The sequence below is a fragment of the Bubalus bubalis genome, chromosome 3 (assembly GCF_019923935.1).
Source record: "Bubalus bubalis isolate 160015118507 breed Murrah chromosome 3, NDDB_SH_1, whole genome shotgun sequence".
Classification (NCBI taxonomy): Eukaryota; Metazoa; Chordata; class Mammalia; order Artiodactyla; family Bovidae; genus Bubalus; species Bubalus bubalis.
Genome location: NC_059159.1, coordinates 167,659,758 through 167,675,342, shown reverse-complemented (window position 1 = coordinate 167,675,342; position 15,585 = coordinate 167,659,758). Strand labels below are relative to the sequence as shown.

At 43.6% G+C, this 15,585-nt stretch overlaps 1 protein-coding gene across 12 annotated transcripts in view; it reads left to right on the top strand.

Moving 5' to 3' along the window:
- The window catches only part of ASTN2 (astrotactin 2), a 1,030,196-nt gene that overhangs the window by 774,661 nt on the left and 239,950 nt on the right, over positions 1-15,585 (top strand). The window lies entirely within an intron of this gene.

Here is a 15,585-nt window from a genome sequence, read left to right as displayed (position 1 = left end):
CTCCAGTGTTCTTACTTGGGGAATCCCATGGACAGAGGAGCCTGGCGGGCTACAGTCCACAGGGTCACAAGGAGTCGGACATGCCTTAACAAGTGGGCATGCAGGCAGATCAGTTAGGAAGCTGTAACAGTGTTTCAGGAGGAAAATAATAGGAGCTGAACATGTCTGTAGTCATGAGAAAGAAGAATAAAGGGATGTGAAAAATATTAAGCTGCTGGTGTGATGAGAACATTATGATTGAATAGTGGGAGGTAGGAGGTGAGAGGTGAGGGAGGTGATTAGAAATGGTGCCAGTTTCAGGCCTACGTGCTTTTGTCAATGCCCGTGTTCCTTAAATGGAACAGAAGCAGACGAGCAGGTACTGGAGAGACGAGTTCAGTCTTAAATATGCTGAGTCTATGTTTTCTAAGGGATATCTTCACTGAACACACCAGCCTACAGCTGGCATGCCAACTGGCCAGATAAAGTGAGCACCTGGAAACATGTATCAGTCTGGTGATCAAAAGGAAGGTAAGGTCTGAAAAACGCAGGTTTGAGATCCAGTTGCATAGATTGTTGAAGTCACAGGGAAAAGAAGAAAAACAACAGTATCTCCCAGCATAAAAGCATTTCTTCCTTGGTGGCTCAGAAGGTAAAGAGTCCGCCTGCAATGCAGGAGACCTGGGTTCGATCCCTGGGTTGGGAAGATCCCCTGGAGGAAGGCATGGCAACCCACTCCAGTATTCTTGCCTGGAGAACCCCCGTAGACAGAGGAGCCTGGTGGGCTACAGTCTGTGGGGTCACAAAGAGTTGGACATGACTGAGCGACTAAGCAGTAAGCACAGCATAAAAAATATAGTTCCTCTTTTGTAGCTTGTTTCTTTAAGGAGCTCTCTTCCCCCCTGCCACACCCAGTATGGTTTCTGATGTTTTATTTAGAGAGGCTGTATCTCATTCAGAGAGGCTGTCCAGGCTGCCGATCATAGGCTAGCTTTTACTGGTGTAAAATGTATGGGACATTAGGAATAGTCCTGGTATATACTCTGTACCAGTGTGAATTGATGTCCCCTTTCCATTGAGGGAAAACAGGTATCTGTGGCACTGGCCACCAGAGCAGAAGAGAAGATTGCATACTTTGAGTTTTTCCTTTATCATTTGCATCTTTCATTTAGGTAACAATTAGCCTTTATGGATGGTCCTGGAGAAGGTGATGGCACCCCACTCCAGTACTCTTGCCTGGAAAATCCTATGGACAGAGAAGCCTGGTAGGCTGCAGTCCATGGGGTCGCTAAGAGTCGGACATGACTGAGTGACTTCACTTTCACTTTTCACTTTCATGCATTGGAGAAGGAAATGGCAACCCACTCCAGTGTTCTTGCCTGGAGAATCCTGGGGACGGGGGAGCCTGGTGGGCTGCCATCTCTGGGGTCGCACAGAGTCAGACACGACTGAAGTGACTTAGCAGCAGCAGCAGCAGCAGCATGGACGGTCCAGGGTATATGTCCCATCTGTGTGTGCATCATACATTTCTTCCAAGGTATCAATCAATGCAAGTTTAATCTCCTAGATCCAGCCCCCAGAATCATGGAGTAGGTGAGGTAGCATGCATGCCTGCTCCCTCTTCACTCTTTGAGTGTAGTATTTTTAACTTTATTTCCAACATTTTTACAAAATCACTATATTTGCCAAACAAGTTTCAGATCCTTGGGTCTGAGAGATTTAGAGAGTCATTATTATTTTTAAGTGTAAATATTACCTGTCATTTCACAAAAGCACCTAGTTTGATTCATGTGGTTGCTTAGAAATTAAACTTAATACAATTTTTAAATTTGTCATGTTATGAAGTTGTTTTCATATTTGACTCTAAATATTTGTTGCCAGTCAGAAGTAGGGGGATGGACTCCCAGTCAGTATTTGGTTCAGATGATGAAATGGATGGTGCAACGTACACGTACCAAGAGGACTTTAAAAGATTCGTCATTCATGTAATGGAGCTTTCTGGGGGAAAGCAGAGGCAGCTCTGAAGCAGGTATGAAAATGGCTTGAGAGAGCAAGTGAAAAAGACTGGCTTGACTTTTATATAATAGCAAGGGAGGTTGCGTGGGTTCCATGTGCTGGCTGATGCTTGCATGGTTTCAACATCCCAAGGACTTCCCAGGTCACACTAGTGGTAAAGAACCTGCCTGCCAATAGAAGAGACATAGGAGATGTGGGTTCAACCCCTGGGTTGGGAAGATCCCCTGGAGAAGGGCATGGCGGCCCACTCCAGTATTCTTGCCTGGAGAACCCCATGGACAGGGGAGCCTGGCGGGCTGCAGTCCACGGGGCTGCAGAGTTGGACACGACTCAGCACCTGCAGCACTGGCACCCAAGACGGGCGAGCTCAGGCCTCATGAGAGGCTGAGGGGCAAAGAAGAAGGCAGCTCCAAGGCTGTCAGAGGCCGGGCATCAAATACACAGGCAGATGCTTTACTACACTTCACCATGGATGTCTGATAACTGAAATGGGCCATGTTTCGTTTGATTGAACTTGACTGTGTTAAGTTCTATGTATTAAATCTACTACTGAGGCAAGAATCCCTTAGAAGAAATGGAGTAGCTCTCATAGTCAACAAAAGAGTCTGAAATGCAGTACTTGGATGCAATCTCAAAAACGACAGAATCATCTCTGTTCATTTCCAAGGCAAACCATTCGATATCACAGTAATCCAAGTCTGTGGAATGTGAAGTCAAGTGGGCCTTAGAAAGCATCACTACGAACAAAGCTAGTGGAGGTTATGGAATTTCAGTTGAACTATTCCGAATCCTGAAAGATGATGCCAGCAGATTTGGAAAACTCAGCAGTGCCCACAGGACTGGAAAAGGTCAGTTTTCATTCCAATCCCAAAGAAAGGCAATGCCAAAGAATGCTCAAACTACCCCACAATTGCACTCATCTCACACACTAGTAAAGTAATGCTCAAAATTCTCCAAGGCAGGCTTCAGCAATACATGAACCGTGAACTTCCAGATGTTCAATCTAGTTTTAGAAAAGGCAGAGGAACCAGAGATCAAATTGCCAACATCCACTGGATCATGGAAAAAGCAAGAGAGTTCCAGAAAAGCATCTATTTCTGCTTTATTGACTATGCCAAAGCCTTTGACTGTGTGGATCACAATAAACTGTGGAAAATTCTGAAAGAGATGAGAATACCAGACCACCTGATCTGCCTCTTGAGAAATTTGTATGCAGGTCAGGAAGCAACAGTTAGAATTGGACACAGAACAACAGACTGGTTCCAAATAGGAAAAGGAGTTCATCAAGGCTGTATATTGTCACCCTGTTTATTTAACTTATATGCAGAATACATCATGAGAAATGCTGGACTGAAAGAAACACAAGCTGGAATCAAGATTGCCGGGAGAAATATCAATAACCTCAGATATGCAGATGACACCACCCTTATGGCAGAAAGTGAAGAGGAACTCAAAAGCCTCTTGATGAAAGTGAAAGAGGAGAGTGAAAAAGTTGGCTTAAAGCTCAACATTCAGAAAACTAAGATCATGGCATCCGGTCCCATCACTTCATGGGAAATAGATGGGGAAACAGTGGAAACAGTGTCAGACTTTATTTTTCTGGGCTCCAAAATCACTAGAGATGGTGACTGCAGCCATGAAATTAAAAGGCGCTTACTCCTTGGAAGGAAAGTTAGGACCAACCTAGATAGCATATTCAAAAGCAGAGACATTACTTTGCTAACAAAGGTTCGTCTAGTCAAGGCTATGGTTTTTCCTGTGGTCATGTATGGATGTGAGAGTTGGACTGTGAAAAAGGCTGAGCACCAAAGAATTGATGCTTTTGAACTGTGGTGTTGGAGAAGACTCTTGCGAGTCCCTTGGACTGCAAGGAGATCCAACCAGTCCATTCTGAAGGAGATCAGCCCTGGGATTTCTTTGGAAGGAATGATGCTAAAGCTGAAACTCCAGTACTTTGGCCACCTCATGCAAAGAGTTGACTCATTGGAAAAGACTGTGATGCTGGGAGGGATTGGGGGCAAGAGGAGAAGGGGAGGACAGAGGATGAGATTGCTGGATAGCATCACTGACTCGATGGACGTGAGTCTCAGTGAACTCCGGGAATTGGTGATGGACAGGGAGGCCTGGCGTGCTGCGATTCATGGGGTCGCAAAGAGTCGGACACGACTGAGTGACTGATCCGATCCGATCCGATCCGATGCCCCAACCACTAATGCTGAAGAAGCTGAAGTTGAACGGTTCTATGAAGACCTACAAGACCTTCTAGAACTAACACCCAAAAAGGATGTCCTTTTCATTATAAGGGACTGGAATGCAAAAGTAGAAAGTCAAGAAATACCTGGAGTAACAGGCAAATTTGGCCTTGGAGTACAGAATGAAGCAGGGCAAAGACTAACAGAGTTTTGCCAAGAGAACACACTGGTCATAGCAAACATCCTCTTCCTACAACACAAGAGAAGACTCTACACATGGACATCACCAGATGGTCAACACTGAAATCAGATTGATTATATTCTTTGCAGCCAAAGATGGAGAAGCTCTATACAGCCAGCAAAAACAAGACCAGGAGCTGACTGTGGCTCAGATCATGAATTCCTTATTGCCAAATTCAGACTTAAATTGAAGAAAGTGAGAAAAACCACTAGACCATTCAGGTATGACCTAAATCGAATCCCTTATGATTGATTATACAGTGGAAGTCACAGATTGAAGGGATTAGGTCTGATAGACAGAGTGCCTGAAGAACTATGGATGCAGGTTCATAACATTGTACAGGAGGCAGTGATCAAGACCATCCCCAAGAAAAAGAAAAGCAAAATGGTTGTGTGAAGAGGCCTTACAAATAGCTGAGAAAAGAAGAGAAGTGAAAAGCAAAGGAGAAAAGATATACCCATTTGAATGCAGAGTTCCAAAGAATAGCAAGGAGAGATAAGAAAGCCTTCCTCAGTGATTAATGCAAAGAAATAGAGGAAAACAATAGAATGGGAAAGACTAGAGATCTTTTCAATAAAATAAGAGATATCAAGGGAACATTTCATGCAAAGATAGGCACAATAAAGGACAGAAATGGTATGGACCTAACAGAAGCAGAAGATATTAAGAAGAGGTGACAAGAATACACAGAGGAACTATACAAAAAGACCTTAATGACCCAGATAACCATGATGGTGTGGTCACTCACCCAGAGCCATACATCCTAGAATGTGAAGTCAAGTGGGCCTTAGGAAACATCACTATGAAATTCCAGTTGAGCTATTTCAAATCCTAAAAGATGATGCTGTGAAAGTGCTGCACTCAATATGCCAGGATATTTGGAGAACTCAGCAGTGGCCACAGGACTGGAAAAGGTCAGTTTTCATTCCCATCCCAAAGAAAGGCAATCCAAAAAATAGTCAAACTACCACACAATTGCACTCATTTCACATGCTAGCAAAGTAATGCTCAAAATTCTCCTAGCCAGGCTTCAATAGTATGTGAACCATGAACTTACAGATGTTCAAGCTGGATTTAGAAAAGGCAGAGGAACCAAGATCAAATTGCCAGCATCCGCTGGATCATCGAAAAAGCGAAAGAGTTCCCGAAAAACATCTACTTTTGCTTTATTGACTACGCCAAAACCTTTGACTGTGTGGATCACAATAAACTGTGGAAACTCTGAAATAGATGGGAATACCAGACCACCTTACCTGCCTCCTGAGAAATCTGTATTTAGATCAAGAAGCAACAGTTAGAACTGGACATGGAACAATGGACTGGTTCCAGATCGGGAAAGGAGTATGTCAAGGCTGTATATGTCACCCTGCTTATATAACTTAGATGCAGAGTACATCATGTGCAATGCTGGGCTGGATGAAGCACAAGCTGGAATCAAAATTGCTGGGAGAAATATCAATAACCTCAGATATGCAGATGACACCACCCTTATGGCAGAAAGCAAAAAAGAACTAAAGAGCCTTTGATGAAAGTGAAAGTGGAGAGTGAAAAAGTTGGCTTAAAGCTCAACATTCAGAAAACTAAGATCATGGCATCTGGTCCTATCACTTCATGGTGAATAGATAGGGAAACAATGGAAACAGTGACAGACTTTATTTTTGGCGAGCTCCAAAATCACTGCAGATGGTGACTACAGCCATAAAATTAAAAGACGCTTGCTCCTTGAAAGAAAAGCTATGACCAACCTAGACAGCATATTAAAAAGCAGAGACATTACTTTGCTGACAAAGGTCCATCTAGTCAAAGCTTTGTTTTTTCCAGTGGTCATGTATAGATTTGTGGGCTGAACCATAAAGAAAGCTGACTGCCAAAGAATTGATGCTTTTGAACTGTTGTGTTGGAGAAGACTCTTGAGAGTCCCTTGGACAGCAAGGAGATCAAACCAGTGAATCTTAAAGGAAATCAATCCTGAATATTCATTGGAAGGACTGATGCTGAAGCTGAATCTCCAATACTTTGGTCACCTAATGTGAAGAAGAGACTCATTTGAAAAGACCCTGATGCTGGGAGAGACTGAAGGTGGGAGGAGAAGGGTATGACAGAGGATGAGTTGGTTGGATGGCATCACCTACTTGATGGACATGAGTTTGTGTAAGCTCTGGGAGTTGGTGATGGACAGAGAAGTCTGGCCCGGTGCAGTCCATGGGGTCACAAAGAGTCGGACACGACTGAGCGACTGAACTGAACTGAACTGATGGCACTCTATGAGGCCTGCAGTCTGAGAGTGGCAAGGGAAATGCAAGTTCCAGTAAATGCCTTGTATGAAAGCCTGACATCATATATTTTAAGAAATGAAATGAGCTCTTTGGTCAGTCTCAATAATGTCTGGAACTCTGAAGGGGAGAGTGTTTTAGTGAGGCCCCTTATTGTGGATTTACTATGTGTAGAGACATATGTGATCTTGATTTATAGGTTGGGTATCTATGAGACAAGATATTCTCAGGATTCTTTACCCCAAAGAGGCAATCTTGGATAGGGAATTGCTGCTGCCATTGGCTAGACCAGTTGAACAGATCATTGACGATGGCCCAAGAGTTGTAGAAATGGCAGATGGGGCTGCCTGTTGACCTGGGCAGCTGGTGCAAAGGAGACTGCATGAAGTTTGGTCAGTTGTACAGACTCTTGGGTTCAGTCTCATTATCAGGAACATCTCAGTGAGAACTAAAAAGCAAAAACCCCATATCATATGATGGTGGTGGTGCCAACTTGAAAGTATATAAAGTCCCTTTGCGGGTCATTCAGTTGACCCCAGGGGACTCGCCAGATGATCTAGGTGTCTAGGAAAGGAGAGTTGCTAATTTTCTGTGGCACCATGACATCTGACAAAGGACTAAGGATGGAGGGCATCCCACCTACAAATGTGATATACAGGAGGTTTGGCTCTACACTGAGCTTTCAAGGAGCTATTTCCATGATCTAAGGCAGTGGTAAGCTGAGTAGAGAGAGTCACACAGCCTCTGTGTCTAGGAAAGCCCAGTATGTTGCCCTGTAATGGCATATAGCATGGAGATGAGGAGGGCTGTTTCTTGTACCAGAAGTCTAGGGGCAAATTATGGTTCTGTATGGTCCAGAGACTCCAGGAGGCATGAGAGGACACTGCTGAAGCCTTTATAGTGAAGTCTCTAGGAGTCACCAATGGCGTGCCTGCTATATCGCAATTTGGGCAGATAATAGAGCCTTTTGTTATACAAGATCCCAATCAAGGTAGGCCGATGTGTGAGTAATAGTATAAATGGGCTTAAGTAAAATTTCGAAGTGAGAAATACATTGTCTCCAAAACCCAAAAGGCTAAAAAGAGTCAGACTTTATTTTAACATTATAAATGCTGGTTTTGACAGTGTCAGGAATGGAATGGTCATCAGCTGAACAATTTTCATGAATTTAACCAAAGTGACAGGACCTTGTACAATGCATAAGATAATGACCCAGCCCTGTCTGTGAGTTGTTTTATGAATGTTTGCATGTCTCCAATGAGTGTGTCAAATTAATGTCTTTGGAAGAGGGCGTGAGTGGTATGAAGTCATTACTGTGCTCCTGAAGAAAGCTGAATGCATGACATCTCGTCTATAAAGATTTTGTCTGATGGCCTGGCTTGTTGAGATACCTCAGTGTAGCTGGGCAAAGGGAGATTGTGTCCCTTTGAAGCCAAAGGCAAACTGTGTGTGAAAGGCTGTTGAAACAGGCACTGAACATGACAGAAATAGGCACTAAAGATGACATCTGGGCTCCCCAGGACAAAGGATCCTGGCAGGTCCATGGGGTCGCAAAAAGTTGGACATGACTGAAGCGACTTAGTACGTGTGTCCCTAGCAGAAGCATCTTTAGTTGACTCCTTGTCTCTCATGGACCTCCTTTGGGGCTTTCCCAGTGGCTCAGTGGTAAAGAACCCACCTGCCAATGCAGGAGACATAAGAGATGTGGATTCAACCCCTAGGTTGGGAAGATCCCCTGGAGACGGGAATGGCTACCCACTCCAGTATTCTTGCCTGGAGAATCCCATGGACAGAGGAGCACAGTGGGCTACAGTCCATGGGGTGGCAGAGTCAGACATGACTGAGCGACTAACACTTTGACATGACAGATTAACCAAGTCTATGACTGCAAAGTATTTACCAGTTATTGATTGGATGGAATTTATAATTTCAGTAATTGGTATGGAAGCCTTAATGGGTGGGGTGTCAGCATTAAGGTTGCAGTAATCCATTGTGAGGTTTTATTCAGTCTTTCCAGGTTTAAGAACAGGGTAAATTGGGCTTTAAAATAATGAAGCAGTGGGGATAATCAATCTTTTTCTAAATAGGTCTTGAAAATGACTTTTAAACCTCCAAGGCTCTGTTTAAACTGGGCCATCTTAACTATTTTAACTAATGGGAGGGGGCAGGGTCCATGTGCTCCTATTTTGGTAAGCCAATGCTAAGTGCCAAAACTTAATTCGATTTTAATTTATTACTCATTGGGTCATAGCATCCATACTCAGTATGGAATATTTCAGGGTAATGAGTGTTAAGGCTATGGGGAATCTAGGCAGGGCATTAGTTCTGATGATTAAGGTGAGGTATACCTATTTGTCTTCTGTACATATCCTGAAATGTCCTCAGTAACTCCCATAAGGTTTTAGGGGGTACCTTGTTTAAATTTAGGGGAATCCCCACATGTAAATCTAATTTGATCCCTAGTAGTGGTTAAAAGTCATGAAAGTTTGACAATTGGTGCATTTCAGCAGATGTTAAAAGCTAATTCAGAGCTTAGGTTGTCAAGGTGCAAAAAACATTTAGCAGTCTTCAATCTTTTTTTAATTTTTTGTATGAATTCTTTTAGTAAACTTTGAATTTCTAGTTGGGTCACTTTGACCTCTGTTTCAGTTTGTTGTTTATTTCCTCCTCCTGCATTTATTTGATTTTTTTCTTTTGGTGGTTACTATACAGTTTTGTGGTGAGGGACTTGGGGGCTTCTTCACTACCCTGCTGCTACTGCTGCTGCTGCTGCTGCTGCTAAGTCGCTTCAGTTGTGTCCGACTCTGTGCAACCCCATAAATGGCATCCCACCAGGCTCCCCCGTCCCTGGGATTCTCCAGGCAAGAACACTGGAGTGGGTTGCCATTTCCTTCTCCAATGCATGAAAGTGAAAAGTGAAAATGAAGTCGCTCAGTCGTGTCCGATTCTTAGCGACCTCATGGATTGCAGCCTACCAGGCTCCTCTTTCCATGGGATTTTCCAGGCAAGACTACTGGAGTGGGGTGCCATTGCCTTCTCCGCTTCACTACCCTACTTGTATTTATAAGTTTCTTCCTCCAGAGTAGCAAATCTGTATCATCAAGACTAGGACCTTCCTCATGGCAATGGCTTCTTTACAGGGTTTAAAGACTCAAGGCTTAAGCTGAATTTAAATTAACCCACTGGCTATGTCACGGGGAGGCCTTGGATGATTTTCTCTATAGCGCTGAAGATTGGGATCTTTTGTTTTGACCAACAGTGACATAGTAGCAGCAGAGACATTTTGCAGAGTCCTCCTGAGCCATCTGCTTTTAGAGTGTGGCCCGCAGTCTTCCACATGGTGGCGCTCTTCCTGCCTGGGAACCACCACCAGTAGATCCACGAGTTGCACGAGGCATCAGCATTTCCCTAGCTCTTTATGGAAGGCAGGCAATGCTTGGTTGAGACAACCAACCAGTAGTCACGGGGCAAGAGTCATTCCCCTGATGTCACAGGTTATGCTGGAATCTAGATGCATGATTCTGAGACACAGATAGATTGGGGCCAGGACACATGACCCAGGACCACTCTGCTCCCTAAGTACCAATTATCACATCTCCTAGTTCAGTTCAGTTAAACTGATAAAAGAGAGGTGTGGTAGGGCTCAGCAAATGTACCAGAAGCAGCACAGCTCAAAGTACACACTTGCTGGCAAGCAGTGTCTCAGAAAACAAGGGAGCCAGTTAGCAAACCAAAGCAAGAGAATAAAGGACCTGGGATGGTGGCTATTGCCTGAACACAGCTTATTATGCCAGAGGTTGTGGTTATTCCGCAGAGGGGGACCCACACAAAACTTGGTTCAGATGTTGAAATGGATGATGCTATCCACCCACCACGTGGATATGAAAATGCTTCTAAGTCACAGAATGAAGGTTTATGGGAAGAGCAATGTGAGCTCCCTAGCAGGTTCAGAAATGGCTTGAGAGCAGGAGAAGGAGGCCACCGTGGTCTTTATGGTGACTTGGAGATGCGGCCGCAGTGAGGATTCTCATGCAGGGCTGGGGCGTGTGTGGTTGGGACCTCCCACTGCACCACACGTGGAGGTGCTTGAGCATTCTTAGCAGCATGTCCGGATATAGGGCAGAAGCTGAAAAGAGTATGGTAGGTTTGGAAAGCTGTCAACCTCAAGTATCCAAAAGGGACTCAGATTCTAGTACAAAGTTTTATCAAGATTCCACAACTCATTTATCTTAGGTTTTTGAGGGGGCTTCCCAGGTGGCACAGTGCCACTGCAGGAGACAAAAGACGTGGGTTTGATCCCTGAGTTGGGAAGACCGCCTGGAGAAGGAAATGGCAACCTGCTTGAGTATTCTTGCCTGGAAAATTCCACATACAGAGGAGCCTGGAGGGCTACAGTGAATGCGGTCACAAAGAGTCGGATACGACTGAGCACACACTCACACAGTTAGATATTATTTCAGGATTTTAGAAAGGCAGAAAATTCAATTTCTGAGACACTTTCATTGAGGGATTCCCAATAAGGAGATATAGTAGAATCCAGGGGTCGGGGATAGGGACTGGTGCATTTTCAAACTACCCTTTCTTACACCCTGGCCTCCCTAGGTCTCTGAGGAGATTCTCATTCATATGCTGCCACCTCCGTAAGAATGAAGCCTCCTTGAGCCATGGATACTGATAGGAATAAATGATATGGCTTTGGGCAGGAAAAAAAGAATGAACACAACCACTTGCAATATTACTTGAAAGGTCGTGGACAAATGGATCACTTTCAACCTCTGAATTGCTTTAATGCCCCCTCACTCCTGTGATGTGAGCCTCGTGCTGGTCCCAACTTCTCACTTTTCCCTGGAATGCTGTGCCTGTGTTCCTGATACTCCCTCTTCTTGCAAGGCCCTTCAGCAAGCAGATCCTCTCAGCTAGAAGCAGACTTTTCCTAAACCCTTGGCACTCCATTTCTATCTTGCACCATTGATCTTATTCTGTATATTTGTATTATTTTTTTTTTTACATTCCATATCTCTCCAGCCAGAGTACAAGCTACCTGACTGCATGCAGGGTTCATGACTGATTCATCTTTGCATTCAGTACTCTATGAGCAAAACACAGTAGATGTCGTATGTGTCTAATGAATAAATGAAAGAACTAAATCTAAATATTAATATTCTGTGAAAATATGCAGTGGCGTTATAGCCAGGTAAACTGAGTAAATCACTTAAAGAAAATCCTGGTTTTATTTTTATAGGAAAGATATGCATTTGACTTACAGTCATCAAACTCTTATTCACTCCAGATTTCAGTAAGTTACTAAATAATTTTCCTTTGAGGGAAATAAGTTTTTACCTCACCAGTTCCTATGATTCTGCTGTCGCAAAAATGTGGGTAACCTTTTTATACATTTAATTTACTATGATATTTTCCACTATTTAAAGTTTACAAAATGAAACTCTTATAAGCAGAAAGTCTAAGTGTTTTATATCGATCATCTCTTCAGAACAATGCAGTAAACAGTATCATTTTATTATTTATGAAGAAACTGAAGCTGAGAGGCTAAATGACTCCATGGTCAGAGAACTAACATGTGAGGGAAACAAGAATGAACTCAGCCCCTGAATGCTTACAAAGCCCGTTTTAACTGCAATATATTACCCCCACCTAACAATGAGATTTATGGCTTATTTTGATTTTTGTAATTATTTGAGTTAATGAATATTGACCTGGAAGAAAAATGCCTTTACGCTAGCCATGTAGAGGGATAGGTAGACGTGCTTGTTTCTGCCAAGAGTCAAGATGCCATCCTACTGACTTTATTTATTTATTTATTTTTTCATCCTACTGACTTTAATCAAATCATTAGCCTCTAGCTTTTATGTGCAGCTTTCCTAGTGGGATACATTGCTGTGAAAGTTTTGCCTCTGCCTCTGTGGCAATACCACTTTTCTTCCAATAGGCTTTTTAATTAAGAAACTGAGCAGTGCGGTTGAACCACCAGAGCAGGTCTGAAATCTCCCCCAGTGTTAACTTGAAAAATCTGCATCAGTTCACCATGGGAGGTGGGAGGTTGGGGAGGAGGTCTTTGCCCCCTACAATGGAAATCACATTTCCTGAGCACCTCCCATTTTCTGAATTAGAAGCTTTTATACATACTGTCCCATTAGTATATTTTAATTCTCACAACAGCCGTTTTAAACATAACTTGTCATCTCCTTCTACAAGATGAGAAAACAGTGGCTGAACAGAGTGGCAATAGTTAGCAAGAGACCCAAGGTCACGACAGTTGGGGTAAACAACGGAACCATAGTGGGGCGGATTACCAGGTACGGGTTCTTTCTAATGTAAACACGACAAAATTACACAAAAGAATTACACAAAAACATTGGTGTTGGTGGGGCCCGGAACTCAACCACAATTCTAGTTGGTAAAATAAAATCATGAACTTGAAGAGATTTTAGTGATGATCGAATCCAACTTTCTCTTTATAAGGATAGGCAAGCTGATGCAGAGGTATGGTGCTCATCCGAGGTCACATGGCTAGTTCAGGGGCAGAGCTGTGATTCAGATCCAGATCAAGGCCAGCGACTTTCCCACTGGAATGCATTGCTGATCCCAGAACTTCTTAACTTCAGACTTAGGGTACCATGAATATTCATGATATTGACAAGATACAGCCAAAGTTCTGGAATGTGAAGTATTTTGCTAAACAGCCTCCTTGCTCGCTACTGCCCTGCTTGTAACATTCATGCAGGCATCTGCTATTGCCTATCTGTAATTTGTTTTGTGATCCCTTGAGAAGCTGCTTGTCTTGAGTGCAGATCAGCAGCCTAGTCAGGTACAACGTAGAGCCCTGCATTTACTACTAGGCTCTGCCTTGCATTTCCCTCCTATGGAGCTGGTAACACTTCACTTTTAAGAGGCCATTAATTAGTATGAGATTAAAGAGTACAACTACTTAAGCATTACTTGCCTTACCCACAGGAACACTAAGACTCCAGGCAAGTTTATCCTGCTGATTGGAATAATGGAGTAGCCCTCTGTGGACTATCTCAGGCTGGAGAGTACATTGGGGTCGACTCTCACTATCATTCAGATAGTGCCTATCCCTGGCCTTTGAGGAAGACCAGGGCAATGGAATTCAATTCCCAATGCTCCAGAAAGACTGTAAAATAACTTATGAGGAAGTTATAATATTACTTTTTATTTTTTTTTTTTCCATTTCTGAACATTTGGCATAGTGCCAGGCTCACAGTAGGTACTCAGATATGGAAGGAATCATTGTTCCAAAACTTTAAATTCTATATAATTACTCAGAATGATGGGGTTTCCCAGGTGGCACGGGGGTTAAAGAACCCGCCTGCCAATGCAGGAGGAGTGTGTTTGGTCCCTGGGCTGGGAAGCTCCCCTGGAGAAGGAAATGGCAACCCACTCCAGTATTCTTGCCTGGAGAATCCCATGGACAGAGGAGCCTGGCTGGCTACAGCCCATGCGGTTGCAGAATTGGACACAACTGAGTGACATTCACAAACAGCACATTCACAACAATAAAGGAAAGGAGGGACTTATTGAATCTGTAAGTCATTTGTCTTTTTTTTTTAACATATCTTACTCTCAGATAAACTCTTTTGTATCCTTCATCCAATGTAAGAGTGTTGTTAGGAAGACTCAGGTTACGGGAGGGCCTGCCGTCACATTAAGGCATGTAAATAACAGCCAATTAAATAACTGAGGACATACTGTGTGTTAAGCATCATGCTACATGTTCTTAGCTAGAGATTAAAGCTGACCCTCAGTAGAGCTTAGATATATGGGTAAACAATTGCAACACAGGGATTTATGCAGTGACAGAAACATGAAGTAGGTAGAAGGGTAGTAGCAAGGAACAGGTGACCAGATTTATTTGGAGACTTAGGGCTAGAGGGCAGAAAGGCCTGAGAAGGGTTTTGGTTGGGAAATAGGAAGTTGTAACAACAGGGAAGAGGGGAGGTATTACTTGAAGTGGTCGAACAACCTAAACCCACTCTTAAGACAACTCGGCTGATTGAGTATGCCAAGAACAGTAGCAGGTATTTTAACATTATTTTACATCTTACACCCATCATAGAGGCAAAGATCAATCAGTTTCCGTTAAGAGGAAGGGTTAAGGGACTTGCCCATAGCCACATGGCCTATAACATGAACTGGAAGCTAAGTGATGCTGTGATCAGTGGTTTTCAGATCATATTCTGTAGAGTTGCAAGAGTTTAGCAATTGTACCCAGTTTAGGCGAGGGCTTGTTCTTCTGGCCCACAAGCCTGCTTCTGTCAGAATAGCTGCTTTTCAATCTGTTTTACATGACAGACTCGCATGTGAGGCTTTATCTGATTAAAGCAATCACTGCCCTTATTCAGATAACAAGAAAACCACATACACACACACACACAAATGGCTGTAACTGAGTAAAACTAGAGTCTTGGGGCTATACTCTGCAATTTAGTCAACGTGGTAGATAACTGAAAATTGACTGTCCCAAGCACAACCTAAAATATCACAGCAAAGGAACAAAAGCATTCATATTTACTTCTATTCTGAATCAGCAGGTAGCCTGCTGCATTTGAAGGCCAAGGCAGGAGTGTGGTCCAGAGATGGGTACACCTAAATGCTGAGTGCAACGGTGACGGCACTTGCTCCCCGAAGCGTGGGCAGCAGGAGGGTTCCTGGCATTGTTATATCAAGCCAGCCAGCAACGCTACATCCACTTCTCTGTCGCAAACCTTGTGCCCAAGTCCTCGGCCACTGTTATTGCCTCAGCAAGTCCCCGCTGACAGCAGAGATAGACCTCCTGCCGCCAGGTGCCCCCACAGATAAAGTGGCTGTAATAACTGGTGGAGTCATCCGTGATGCACTTTTAATT